Consider the following 15,087-nt stretch of genomic DNA (forward strand, 5'->3'; position numbering starts at 1 on the left):
CTTTGCGCCATCTGTCCATTTGGTACTGAATATTGTGTGTTTCATCTCTGAGCATCCTGTGTCTCCGACTTTCGTGACCATACTCACTGTTGCTGGCACCACCACCCGCTGAGTCTGAATACCGATGCATTGTCCGCGTTGCTCTTTTGGCCTTCTGTTTTGCTTGTGCGCTCTCCCGCGTTTATTTTTTCACAAAGTACAATCGCCATACTGAGCTGTTCTGGCCGAAGGAAATTGAACAGTACAAGCTACAATGTCTCTACCTTCTGAAGTTTAGGATCATAAAGGTCACCGTTGGAGCCCAGAACCCCCAGAAGTACCGGAGGGCTTTTTTTTTTCTTGCTACACTGAAGCTTTTACCGCATTCGTCTTTTCTCCATGAACTCGTCATAAACACAGCAAGGCAATTTCGGAGTAGTGAACGTCTCGCGTGCCTCCATAAACCACCCGAGCGAATGAGCGTCTTGCTGGGACCGAGCTCCACCAAGAAAGTTAGAAAGCTCTGCCACACTCCCCGCTGGATACTATTCGAGCTCTCTGCCACATCCTGGTACTTTTATCCCTGACCTTTGACCTTAAGAAGCACATCTGGAAAGTTAGTTGGATTCAAAAGAAAAAAACCTAAGGAGATGAGTTTTTTTTCTTTCACTGTAAAAAAAAAGAAAGAAAGAGAGAGAGAGAGAGAGAGAGAGAGAGAGAGAGAGAGATGGTGGGTTTAACAAAATATATATATATTATTTTTATATTTTTCTGTATCCCTAGACAGAGTAGCTGAGAGAGAGAGAGAGAGAGAGAGAGAGAGAGAGAGAGAGAGAGAGAGAGAGAGAGAGAGAGAGAGAGAGAGAGAGAGAGAGAGAGAGAGAGATATGGTGGGTTTAAAAAAATATATATATATTATTTTTATATTTTTCTGTATCCCTAGACAGAATAGCTGAGAGACAGAGAGACAGAGAGAGAGAGAGAGAGAGAGAGAGAGAGAGAGAGAGAGAGAGAGAGAGAGAGAGAGAGAGAGAGAGAGAGAGAGAGAGATGGTGGGTTTAACGAAATATATATATATTATTTTTATATTTTTCTGGATCCCTAGACAGAGTAGCTGAGAGACAGACAGAAAGAGAGAGAGAGAGAGAGAGAGAGAGAGAGAGAGAGAGAGAGAGAGAGAGAGAGAGAGAGAGAGATATTCTCAGCATGGTTTGAACTTTTGGATATTGACCATGTGCTGAAAGCGTAGGACAAAAAGAAGGCTACGTCGTTGCCTCTCGGCTATATGCTTTCCAGATTTCCCAGGGAAGATAAACATCTCAAATAAAGGAATCCAGGAATAAAGGAACTACAAAGGCCAAGATGCTTTGAAGTGCATGGACGACCTCGCTTAATAGACGCTCAGCTCATGGCCAACTCAAACACTCCCCTGGCAAGATGTTTTCTGATTACACACAGAGAAATGTTGACGCTGATCAAACGCCACCCATCAGCTGTGTATTTAACCAGCGTTTGAGATGGACTGAAGCCTCTGGGTGTTAACCGGTGATGTCAGCACATCCAGGAGGCACCTTGTGTTGCTTGTCCAGCACAGCACCAAAGTTCCAACCCAGTGGGCCTTGATCTTTTACCGTCAAATATACCAACGACTCGTGGCACTCGACTGCATGCTTTGGCAAACTCGCAGATTTCCATACTGCATACTTCCATCCTCCGCTGCTTCTCGTTTTTCATGCAGCTTTTCAGGCTCGGTTTAGAGTTGATTCTGTTGGCAGTGACATGAAGGAACCTCATGGAACCATCGTTAATGATATGATCTGAAAATGAACTCTAGGATAAGATGATATAACAATACCAACATAATCCATCATCATCAAATCTCAACTTCATCTCACTTTCAGTTTGGTCTGAGATGATGTGGGAAAATTTTCCATGGAGCTCAGATGCATAATAAACCATGGACAGGTTCATAACGTATTATAAAGTGTTAGCGCTCTATGTTGTTATTACCTGTGTTATAAAGGAATTATATTTACAATTAAATTATTATTACAAACTATTATTATTACTAGATTATATTTTTTAGTATTAAAAAAGTATTACTACTTAACAATTATTATTGTAAACATTTGAAATATGTATTTTTTAATTATATTTTATTATAATATTTATAATATAATTAAATGTTTATAATATTTTATACACATTTAAAACATGTTTAAAATATTGATATTTAATATATATTTTTATGTCAATGTAATGTATATTTTATTATTTCATTTTTAAATGTTTTAAATTCATACCCAGTATTTGATAATACAATTTTTATTTATTTCATTTATTATTCACTGCTCACAAATACTGCTTAGAAAATATTATGTATATAACACATGTAAATTATAATATATCAATAATTTCACTAATACATTCTTTACTGTTTCAGCTCACACCATATACAGTATATATACATTATAAAAAAGCCTATTTATAATCATTTAAAAAAAGGATTTATGATAAATACAATATATTATATTATAAATTCTTTAGCTATAGATTTTTAATATAACTACATAAAATATATTTCTAATATGTATAAATTATTACACATTTATTATAGCACATTTTTAATCATTTGTATGTGATACTTTTAAGAAATCCAATGCTGAATTAAATCAGTTTATTTATTCCATCGATGCATCCAGTAATTATTTATGAACAATATTTTTTAAAATATGATTCACTTTATTTAGTGTGCTCTAATAAAACAGGTATAAATTTATTATGTATTTAAAACTTTTGCCAATAAATATGCTGACAAAATAATGACACAAAATTTGTCTTAGAATCTCAAACTTTTTTTCAATAATCTCACTTAGAGCTCCTACAACTCAAATACTTTCAATAGTGACAGTCAAATAAATTCTGTCATTTATTTTTATGCTTGAAAATAGTTTTCTTAAAGATGTATGATGGCATTTCTAGGAAGGACTCGACTATTTTCTCACTCACTCATTTTCTACAGCTTATTCGAACTACGGGGAGCACAGGTCACGGGGAGCCTCAGGCGTCATCGGGCATCGAGGCAGGATACACCCTGGACGGAGTGCCAACCCATCAGAACATGCAAACTCCACACACACAAGGCGGAGGCGGGAATCGAACCCCCAAACCTGGAGGTGTGAGGCGAACGTGCTAACCACTAAGCCACCGTGCGCCCTAGACTATTTTCTGTGAAATAAAATAAAATTAAATAAAATAAAACCTATCCTTTTAGGATGGACTTAAATATGTTTTGAGGTGTTAAAATGTGTTATAAAGTGAAATGCAATTTGATATAAATGTATTATAACAGGTGTAATAAGAGGTGTTACTGATGATCTCAGAAAATCAGAAAAAAAAACATCAGAAAAACTGGATGATGCTGATAATGATGATAATGATGATAGTGATTATAAGAATGATGATGGAGAAGAAGATGATGATTATAAAAATCATGATGATGATGATGATGATGATGATGATGATGTTAATGATAACAAAGAAGAAGATGATGATGATGGTGAAGATGATGGTGGTGATGATGATGATGATGATGATGATGTTATTGATAATGAAGAAGAAGAAGAAGACGATGATGATAATAAAGAAGAAGATAATGATGATGATGATGATGATGATGATGATGATGATGATATTAATAATAATGAAAAAGAAGATGGTGATGTTAATGATGATAAAGAAGAAGATTATGATGATGATGATGATGATGATGATGATGATGATGATGATGATGATGATATTCAAAATCATGAGTATGATTTTCTTTCCAGAACAATCCTCTCTATCAGCAGCTCTGCTTTTTTCCACAGTAAAAAAGTCCCATAAACATCATCGCCTCATAGCTGTATTGATATTTACAAGCCGACTCAGTCGTGTATTCCCATCATTCTCTTCTGCTTCTAAAGACTTCAGGACTCAAGCTGCGCCACACCGGAGCACATTTCTCTCAAACGCTCAATACGACACATGCCGTGTGTCTCTGTGGAGGTTCTCCAAACTGAAGTGTGACTCGTCTAGGGAATCCATCGCACTGTCTATCAGAGTCGAGAAGATGATGTCACGGCTTTGTACGAGTCTCCGAGGAGCGCTAAAGTCTAATCTTATCTCGAGGGGTCCGGATTCGCTTCACGTTCAGAAAGGTGACGGAGAAGAAAATCCCTCAGCCACTTGTGCAATCTCATGAATGTCAGTCACGTCGTTCACGTTCGCCAGTGGAAGTGTTCAGGTGTGAAGGGGAAAAACTTTGGGAAATAAAAGTCAGAACTTTTATGTGTTTAAAATCTAATGACAGCGTCTTCATTTCGAACCATGAAATTTTATTATAGTGTGTCATTTATTCTTTTTATGTCCCGTTCCAGCTCCAGGTGTGAATCTCTCACACACCGAGGTCTAATCTTAAATTCTGACAGGATGTGATTTGTCTAATCTCTAAATTGAGCGTGATAGGTGGGGAAAACGCTTCTTACAAAGTCGTGCAACATTTGACATGTCGTTAAACTCCGGTTTTATTCCCGTTTTAAACAGCTTTGGTTTTCCCCGGCAAAACACTGCTCCCTGTAAAATAAATAACTGTATTTAATGAGATATGAAATGCTTATGAATGCCTTGGCTCTTCACGGGTAATTGGAGCTTGTCACCCAAAGCATTCGGTGATATATAGGAGGTACTGCTAGGTTTTTCACGTGAGACTTTTTTTTATATTTACTGTACATGTACATCTACACTGTGTAGGTTTGCTTGGTTTTTTTTTGCTAGTGGATGTCAGCAGATTTCAAAGATTTCAGATTTCATTTTTAGCATCAAATAGAGTGGAATTTTTGAAGACAAAAAAGGAAGCCAATTAGGCAGCCAATCAGTGACAGACATTTCTGTTGATTTTAGAGAGTGACATGCCCACTGAAAAGTGATAGACTCTCTCTCTCTCTCTCTCTCTCTCTCTCTCTCTCTCTCTCTCTCTCTCTCTCTCTCTCTCTCTCTCTCTCTCTCTCTCTGTCTGAATTGCAAATCCTTCCCCTACACTGGAATATACATGTGTTTCTCTATCTATCTATCTATCTATCTATCTATCTATCTATCTATCTATCTATCTATCTATCTATCTATCTATCTATCTATCTACTGACTCTCTCTCTCTCTCTATCTATCTATCTACTGACTCTCTCTCTCTCTCTCTCTCTCTCTCTCTCTCTCTCTCTCTCTCTCTCTCTCTCTCTCTCTCTCTCTCTCTCTGAATTGCAAATCCTTCCCCTACACTGGAACATACATGTGTTTCTCTATCTATCTATCTATCTATCTATCTATCTATCTATCTATCTATCTATCTATCTATCTATCTATCTATCTATCTATCTATCTATCTATCTACTGACTCTCTATCTATCTATCTATCTATCTATCTATCTATCTATCTATCTATCTATCTATCTATCTATCTATCTATCTATCTATCGTGAATATTAATGGCACTTAAGCGTACTCTTGCTTGTGTAATATGGCTTAAATAGATTTTAGATTCATTTCTGATACTGAAAAATATAGAGACTCAAAATCAGAATTAAAACAAGCATAAACATGACAAGACATGCAGACTTCAGTTCTGTGTTGCTGATGCACACTGGATTTGCCAATAGTTGCAAAAAGAAAAAGAAAAAAGAGTAAATAAATAAATAAATAAATAAATAAATAAATAAATAAATAAATAAATAAGATGGAAACTCTGGAATTTAGGTAACATCTGCATCCATGGCTCTCACTGAGAAATGATGTTCAAGGGGAACATTATATGCACTTTCCCGGCTGTTGCTCCTGAAGGCTCCTGTCCCAGTGTTTCCTTTCAGCATGTGTTTGTGTGTGTGTGTGTGTGTGTGTGTGTGTGTGTGTGTGTGTGTGTGTGTGTGTGTGTGTGTGTGTGTGTGTGTGTGTGTGTGTGTGTGTGTGTGTGTGTGCATATGTCCTGCCTCATTACCTCCTCCTAAACTCTGCTGCATCTGAACATTCCTCTCTCTAGCCTTTGCTTTACCGTAACACTCTCCTACATTTACTCTCTCTTCGTCAAAGAGCAAGCTGCCATTACCATGGCAAAGCCGCATTTGCATTCCGTCGCAAGAACAACAGAACGTTCATGAGCTTTCTGTCGCCGTGTGATCGAGCAAGCGTCCGTTCTTATTGCTGCGCAAATGTGTATAATAAGCAAAAGCATAAAAGCATAGAGCTGAGGAGATGAAGATAACAGCCATCTGACTTGAGACGGAGGATATAAGTCAGTAAATGTTCCTGAGGTTTCGTCTCCTCGACTCCTGACAGCACCAGCCTCTGTGTCGGGCCAGATTAGCAGAGGTCATGCCATGCTAATGAGACTCATTAGCAAAAAAAAAACCACACTAATTGCAGCACTTACATACGACACGAATCAAAAAGGTTAATTACGACTGCGTCCTTGTTTGATATCGGACCAGTTTCTTTTGTCCCCTCGCTCTGCTCTGTATTCCTCGATTTTTTTTTTTCCCCAAGATACAAAAAAAACCTCTTCATCCAGACATGAGCGCCTGCATGTTTCTCGATAAGCTTCAGGCGCTGACACTAGCCGATTACTTCGGTTTCTAGGAAGTGCTGTAATTAGCAAAACGCCATCAAGCAAAAGAGTTAACACCACTGAAGATTTCTTCTTCTCAAAAAAATTGTTTTCTTTCGTTCTTCTCGCCCCGGAGGTTTTCGCTCGCACCGGCAGCCTGTTAGCGTTCACCCCCGTCACCCCACCACCACCACCACCACCTCTATACGCATTCTAGTAAAATGAAATTTGTTTAGATGCTGTGCAACATCAACAGAGCAACAAAAAAAAAAATTAACAATATGCTAGCTAATTATGTTAATGCTCAATTTCTCGGATGGTGGTGATGATGGTGCTGGTGGTGATATGTTTGTTACAGCAAAGGATGCATTCCAATTCAACTTTATCATACGCTGGCCATAGGCCAAGAATCTACACATGCTCATTGTTCACCTGAAGGCAAGAAAAGGAACTGCCTCATCCATCGTTTTGCGAAGCCATTACTGAACACGCGGAAAGAAGATAAATATTGCTGCAGATGCTCAACTTTCTGCAAATGAGCGTCTTACCAGTCAGCTGTCTCCAGCCATGCTGGGCCGTTCGAGTCGGAGAGATACGCTACTTGCTAATGTAAAGTGTTTGTGCGCCGCTACCACCTACAGTCAGCCCGCTTGTTTATTAGCAAATTAGGGAAAGTGCCAAGAATCACAAAAATATGAGATAAGTTAATGTAGGGAGTGAATGGATTTCATCGCATTATGAGATGATGTCTTGAGCAAGGATTTGACTGGAACGTTTGACCTTTCACCCTGTCGTCACTTTGGAACACGACTCTGATAGATAAACTAAAAAGTATTCGGTCCTGGTGAGTTTGGTAAAGCAACACCAGTGCATATACGGCAGGAAAGAGTACAGACAGTCTGCCGCCACGTTGAGCTAATCTACCACCTAATACTGTCTGTATCACATTACCCCACTATAATATACACTGAGTGTGTGTGTGTGTGTGTGTGTGTGTGTGTGTGAGAGAGAGAGAGAGAGAGATGAAGTGTATGATATGGTGATATAGACAGAGTGAGCGTGTGGAGATTTGACCAGCCAGCTGGCAACCTTTAAAGTTGTCGACCATCCAGGGTTGCCAGGGTTGCGTTTTTTTTATCTTCTTCTTTTTTTTTTTTTTATGCCAAAGTCGCAAAAATCATAATAGAAAATTCTGCAGTCATCCTGTCTGCTAAGGCAAACAGATGAAAAGCATGAATGCAGATAAGAAGCCTCATTTTTTAAATAGGATTTGAACGAATTTAAGATTCGAGTCGTTGTACGGACGTGAAATTAATTTGGAAAGCGCTGCAAATAGGATAGGCGACTGTATGTGACAGTTTCCTACCCTTTTCCACCCTTATTTATTTATTTATTTATTTGTTTGTTTGTTTGTTTGTTTGTTTGTTTACTTATTTCCTCCTTGTTAGTCACAAACTATCCAGCTGACATTTAAAATATTTGCTTCCTTAATGTTAGCAATTTCGCCAACCGAGGTTTCCGAGTGTCGATTAAAAGTAAATCAGACAGATGCAAATCGGGCAGCTGCCCTTTTAATGGTGATCTGATATACTTTTAAAGCTAATAATTTATTATTTACTTATCATTTATCTCCCTCTCTCTCTCTCACTCTCTCTCTCTCTTACTCTCTCTCCATCCTGACACCCTACCCCTGGTTGGGGTCTCGTCACTCTGTTGGGATAGATCTGCTTGGACAGCTCGTGACACACGGGATTGATTACTGTGGACAGAACCACTTGGAGTGCATGACTTGGAGTGGTTCTGGCTCACTCAGTCTTTGAGCCACCGTTGCGTCAGTCAGCTTTGTGCTCAGGTCTTCATTAGTGGACATTTGAAGACTTTGAAAGAAAGAAAGGAATGAAGTTTTGAGTCTGTAACAAACTCTGACTCAGTGACTCTTACCTGTTAGTTCCTCCGTAGCTCTCGGTTGCACAATTATAAACTGTTGTAGAAAGGACATTATTTACATTGACATTTCCTGTCCGGTGTCACCCAAATGAGGTTGAGGTTCACTTCTAAGTCTGGTTCCTCTCAAGGTTTCTTCCTCATATCATGAAACTATTTCACACTGAGCTAACATTTCTGGACTCCAGCATTCACTAGCGTGTGAATAGTCAACAGAAGCAAAAGTGTAGCGTTTGTATCTGACTCCTGCTCCTGCCCCACAACTATTTTTAGACAATTTTTGACCAGTGTAAATAGCATAAACGATTTGTTACATTATTTATTTATTTATGTATTTGTTTGTTTGTTTTATTTAATAATTTTTTTATTATAGTTTTTGTGTCAGACCATTTTCTTTTACCCGCTTATGTATAGTGTACTGTGACTCTGCTGGATATGCTACTGAATTATAATCATTTATATTTTCGCAGATCGAGTCGAGCCGAAAGAAATTCAACGTCTGAGTCAGAGAAATGTTTCTTTTTTTAATCCATCCTTCGCTTTCCAATAACTAAACATAGGATTTTGTGGACTTTCAGCTGTTGTGAATATATCCAGACAACCAAAGACTTCTGTCTATAACAAGCAAGACACTTGATTGCTTAATATTATAAGTTAGCTGAAAATATATTATGTTTGGCTCGAGCATGTGTGCGTGTGTGTGTGTGTGTGTGGTTGTGTGTGTGTGTGTGTGTGTGTGGTTGTGTGTGTGGTTGTGTGTGTGTGTGTGTGTGTGTGTGTGTGTGTGTGGTTGTGTGTGTGTGTATGTGTGAGATCAAGTGTATGATATGGTGATATGGACAGAGTGAGCGTGTGGAGATTAGACCAGCCAGCTGGCAAGCTTTAAGAATGTCGACCATCCAGGGTTGCCAAAGTTGTTGTTTTTTTTTTATTTGTTTGTTTGTTTCTTTAATTCTTGTGCCAAATTGGATTAGTCGGGGACCAAAGTCGGTTTTAAAAAATAATCTCTGAATTTAGGCTCTTGGGAAACTTACATACCTTGTGTGGAAGAGAACGTCTGAGTTTTAGGACTTCTGGAAGGTGTTTTTGGAGTTTGTTCAAAATAGTGACATTAAAGAGGATTTTGGAAAGTAATGTAACGAGGTATCCAGTTAATCTATAATAAGAAATGTGTGGATCTACATTGACAAACAAATACCAGCCACAGACATAAGAGGTTTATAGACATGTCCAGTGTTCTAAATGCATAAAACTAATAAAGATATGTTTAGGAAAAAATATCAGCTCTATGCAGATTACAGGAGATTTATAAAGATTCACACGAATCAGGTACTAGATATAAAGGTACTTGTAACATAAGCATCAATTTTAAGCTCATTAGCAATCGATTTAGGTTCTACTTATTGTATGTGATGCACAGAAACATTGCTGTTGAGGGAGGATTTTAGGGGGATTATGGAGGGAATGGCATCTGTATGGCATCTGTGATGATAAATATTGTGTATTGAAGTTACAACAAATCCTAAATGTGTGCGCACCATGGTTAACTGATTTCAGACACAAAGACAGAGAGAAATAGGGGTAAATATATTTATTTTGTTATTTTGTTTTTAGCCCAAAAACATCACAGGCTCTTACTCTTCCGTACAGTTATGAGTTTGAGTATCACCGTCTTTATGATTAGAGCAGCAGCTCTTAGGTAAAAGTCATCCGAAACCAACAGGAGATTAAACTCTGAAGCAAAAATTATTCTGGATAGAAACGTTTTAGTTTCTGTTCTGCACAGCAACAGAAAAAGTGTGAGGATGAATCAGAGAACGATAGGATGCAGGATCTGGAGATCATCAACAGCTAGAAGAAGTCATGTTGCTAGCATTAAAATTAGCAGTCTACCTTTCCATTAGTTCCTTGCCATCTTACTAATAAAGATATCTTCATTATTTTTAATTACAAATGAAAATATCTCTAGTTTCGCTTTGGCATAAAATTCTATGATAAGATCTTTCATATATATATACGTTTTTTTTTATAAATATAACATTATATGTATTTATATATAAAATGTTATATTCATAAATATATTATTATATGTATATAAAATTCTACATATAATAATAAAAATAAACATTTTATTTATACCACTATTCTACATAATATACCCCAGTGTATTTATACTATTTAGTTTTTTTGGTTTTTTTTTTGGTTGTTTGTTTGATTTTTGCTTTTTAATAAATTCTAAATATAGTAAAAGCTCTGGCTTTGTGATCATCTAGACCAAGAGTCGGCAACCTTAAACACTCAAAGAGCCATTTGGACCAGAAAAAAAAAACACAGGGAGCCACAAAACCCTTTTGACATCTAAAATAAAGATAGCGGTGCATATATCGTTTTTTTTTTTTTTTACCTTTATGGAAAGTGTAGAAAAAAACTGTAGTGTGTTGCATTTATGAAATCAATGAACTTCTACAGAGTAAACAACATTTTATTTCTGCAGGCAAACAAAATATTTTGAACAGTTTGAACTAAACTTGAAAAAAAGACGCTGGGTTGAAGGTTACTTTCAAATAAAATGTACAATGTCTAATCGAGTCCTCTTCGTATTCATGACATCAAAATTTTAACTTGCCGGCTGCAGCGAACCAAAAACGCGTCTGCTTTTGTGTCGGATTTCGCAAGTCGGCAGTTACGACGCATATTTTGAGCAACAAAAAAATTCAACACGGTTTATTTTGTTACAACAAAGGCATCATTATATTAGAATTTCATTTTTTTAAAATCTAACTAACTAAAATAAAATAAATTTAAATTAAATATTTATTTTCCAAATCTACAGGGAGCTTCAGCAGAGGGATAAAAGAGCCACTTGCGGCTCCGGAGCCGCGGGTTGCCGACCCCTGATCTAGACGGTTGCAATTCCAAATGAATACAATAGAATTGAACTGAATTGCTGTAGGTGTATGGACGGAGTTGTTACTATGTGTATGAGTGTTACACCAACACATCCCTGCTGGTGTGTCTTCCACCTCGGCCTGGATGAAAACTTTGGCAGAAGCGGCAGGACGTCGGACACAGATGAGGCCACGAAGACTCCAGTAGTGCAAAAGGTCATTAAGGCCCTGCCTTTAACCCACTTCTCATTCCGCACTGCACATTATGGGCTTTTCTCATGGTGGGCTGTGATGGAGTGACATCACGTTTGTGTTTCTAACCCAGGTCACATACACACAAAGATACACACACACACAAGGGTTAGGGAGTGTCCTCTGAGGAAAAAGGAAGTAAAAACCCCACACAAGGCACAGTAAAAGTTGTGTGTGGCTGTGTTGGAGCTTTAACGGTCCTCCGTGGGGCGTCCCGCAGAGCCGGATCATATTTATATTGGCAATATATGCGAGAGGATTAATCTCGTAAAAACCTGACGACCACACAAAGCCCAGGGTAACGTAGAGGACTGTGTGTTTGGGACGGCGCTGTTATTTAATGCTGTGTGTGTAGAGGCAAAATCTTCCTCTCACCCACTCTTGCACCATCTCACTTATTCTGTCAATATTTTCCTTCCGTCCAGTTTAATACGACTCCTGGAACACGGTTATGTCCCCAGACTGGAATTTGGATTTCTGATTTCAATGTTCAAGCTTAATAATAATAAAAAAAAAAAAAGAAAAGATGTACTGTATGTTTTGTACTATTATGAATCTGAACCGGTTCATTTTTAATTCATCGTTTCTACCTGTCAGATTTTATCATCTTTCAGCAAAAGGGAAATCCCAGTGCAGTCGTTTTCATTCCGCTGAGTGCGTAAAATAAAATAACACATTAGATGCACATTAGAGTGTCCAGATGTAAAATAGAGGTGCATTTTAATCGGCGTACTCAAATCCGCTTTTATGAAACTTCGATTTTTAGCTTTTTTTTTTTTTTTTTCATTTAATTTAACGAGGATCTTAGAGTCTGTGATGATTATGGAGTGAATGATGTCTTTAATATTGTGTGCTGAAGTTACAACAAATCAGAAATGCGTGCGCATCACGGTTGATTTCAGACACAAAGACAGAGAGAAAGTGTAACATGTTTTTAATCTATTATATTCTGGGAGCTAGAATCAAGATGTTTTTGTAGTTTTAGAGCAATTGAGCCATTTCTCCCAGTACACTGGTGTTTCGTTCTGGAATAAAAAAAATGGACTCATGGGACGTTTTCCATCAGTGTAAACAAATGAGTGATTTTCTGTCTGTGAGTGTGATCTAAAATCATGACTCTGTTGTCTTTCAGACTGTTTTAGACGTGTTTTTCCTCCGTTGATAACTTTACCCTGAATTTTAGTGGTAGAAGATAAATGTAAGATGTTTATGAACAAACAAACATCTTACACTTGGAGCGTCTCAGAGAGCAGAAATGGGTTTGATATCAACGTTTACTTTAAAGATACAAAAAACTAACCATTTTTGGAACATTTCTATGAATATATTTTCCATAGTAAGCTAGAAACAAACAGAAATACTAATAAAACACTATAAGTTCTCTTTATATAAAATCTCTGAGTGTCTACTTTCATATGAGCTTCATATTATTCACCGCTGTTGACTCAGACATGACAAAGACATTTATTTCTGAACACAGACAGTATTAACGGCAGCTCTTAGGTATACTGTAAGTCTTAAAAATCCACCAGAGATTAAACACTGAAGCAAAAATTATTCCTGGATAGAATTGTTTTAGTGATGTAAATCTTAAGTGATCATGCAGAGCAGCAGAAAAAGTGTCAGGATGAATCCGAGGGCGAAAAAAAGGCAGGATTTGGAGATCACCAACAGCAAGAAGGAGACGTGATTCCTGTACAGAAATAGATTTTGTAATGAGAATCTTTAGAGATCATCCGCAGCAGCAGATGATGTCTGGTGTATAACAGGTTTATGAGTCGATAATAATATAGAACTAATAATATACTATACTGCACCACGATCTGATATCTTGATATCTGACGATCTGGTCCCACCATCGCTCAGGGTTAGAGGTAGATGCACATCAAGACTCTATTCTGTTCTGGCACCGAGGCGATGGAATGAACTTCTCGTAGTAATCTAGTAAAGCAACGTAACTCAGATTTTAATCTTCTTTCTGCAAAAACAGAATTCTTGTGCACTCGTTTTCATTTTAGCAAGTGTGTAAAATAAATAACTAAATAAACAAATAAATAAATAAATCAATAAAGCGTGTTAGATCCAAAATAAAGGTGTGTTTTGTCAGACATTATATTTATAATCGCACCCTTCAGTGTCACCCAAATGAGGATGAGGTTCACTTTTGAGTCTGGTTCCTCTCAAGGTTTCTTCCTCTTCCATCTAACCACAATCACATCAGTCACCTTAGACTTATTAATGTTGAACTTTTATATTATATGAAAAGTATTTTTGTTTATCACCGATAAACTTTTTCTTCTAAATTTCTTATGTACCGTAAAGCTTCTTTGAGACAATGTCCATTGTTAAAAGCGCGATACGAATAAAATAGAGTTGAAATGAATAAAACAATAACCACTGCAATGTACAATTCTTAAACACTACAAGCATTAAACATATGTAACTGTTATAAAACTACAACCAAGACAAATCTACAATTGTTAAAAATTCAAATATTACATTACCGTTACATTATTTACCAATTTATTACATGAATTCATTAAATTCTCAACAGAACCAAGTGCGATATCAATGTCTTGTCCATTACAAAGAAAACTGCACCTCAAGAGTGTATACGAGGCTATTCAAACAATCTGGATTATAACATTCTAATACAGAGTACATTACGCTACTATATGAGCATTTGCACACGTTTTTAGCGAAATATTCTTCTATATCTAACAGATTATAAGTGAAAGAAAAATTGGTGTGATTGGATCTCAATGTTCATTCATTCATTCATTTTCTACCGCTTATCCGAACTTCTCAGGTCACGGGGAGCCTGTGCCTATCTCAGGCGTCATCGGGCATCAAGGCAGGATACACCCTGGACGGAGTGCCAACCCATCGCAGGACACACACACACTCATATTCACTCACACACTCACACACTACAGACAATTTTTCCAGAGCTGCCAATCAACCTACCATGCATGTCTTTGGAGGAAACCGGAGTACCCAGAGGAAACCCCCGAGGCACGGGGAGAACATGCAAACTCCACACACACTCAATGTTCTCCATTCAAAATAAATAAATCCTAAATAAATAAAGTTTTTTTATTATTATTTATCTGGTATTATTTTTTTTTTTGCAAACTTGAGATGAATAAACTTATGGTACGACTTAAACACATTAGCCATTAGAAAACCGCTGTTCTGAGCGCAGAGCGTTACTTCGTGAGTCAGCCTGGTGCGTGCGAAGTGAAGATTGGAGCTAGAGAGCGAGTTGGCAATTAGTCTCTTCCTTCACAGAACATCTTGTCATCACAGCTTGCCCTTAATGAGATGGATTGTGGAGATCGTTTCCAGCATCACAGAAAAAATGCCTCCAGAAAACACACTTTTTATTGAAAA

At 37.4% G+C, this 15,087-nt stretch overlaps 1 long non-coding RNA gene across 1 annotated transcript; it reads right to left on the bottom strand.

Annotated features, from left to right (window-relative positions):
* Positions 1 to 13,136: 13,136 nt before the first annotated feature.
* On the bottom strand, positions 13,137 to 13,609 carry LOC125140826. Its single transcript, XR_007140089.1, has 2 exons — positions 13,512 to 13,609; positions 13,137 to 13,387 (listed from the first exon to the last, which is right to left on the bottom strand). It is a non-coding gene; the product is annotated as an uncharacterized LOC125140826 (long non-coding RNA).
* Positions 13,610 to 15,087: the final 1,478 nt, after the last annotated feature.

The sequence above is a fragment of the Tachysurus fulvidraco genome, chromosome 3 (genome assembly GCF_022655615.1).
Source record: "Tachysurus fulvidraco isolate hzauxx_2018 chromosome 3, HZAU_PFXX_2.0, whole genome shotgun sequence".
Taxonomy (NCBI): domain Eukaryota; kingdom Metazoa; phylum Chordata; class Actinopteri; order Siluriformes; family Bagridae; genus Tachysurus; species Tachysurus fulvidraco.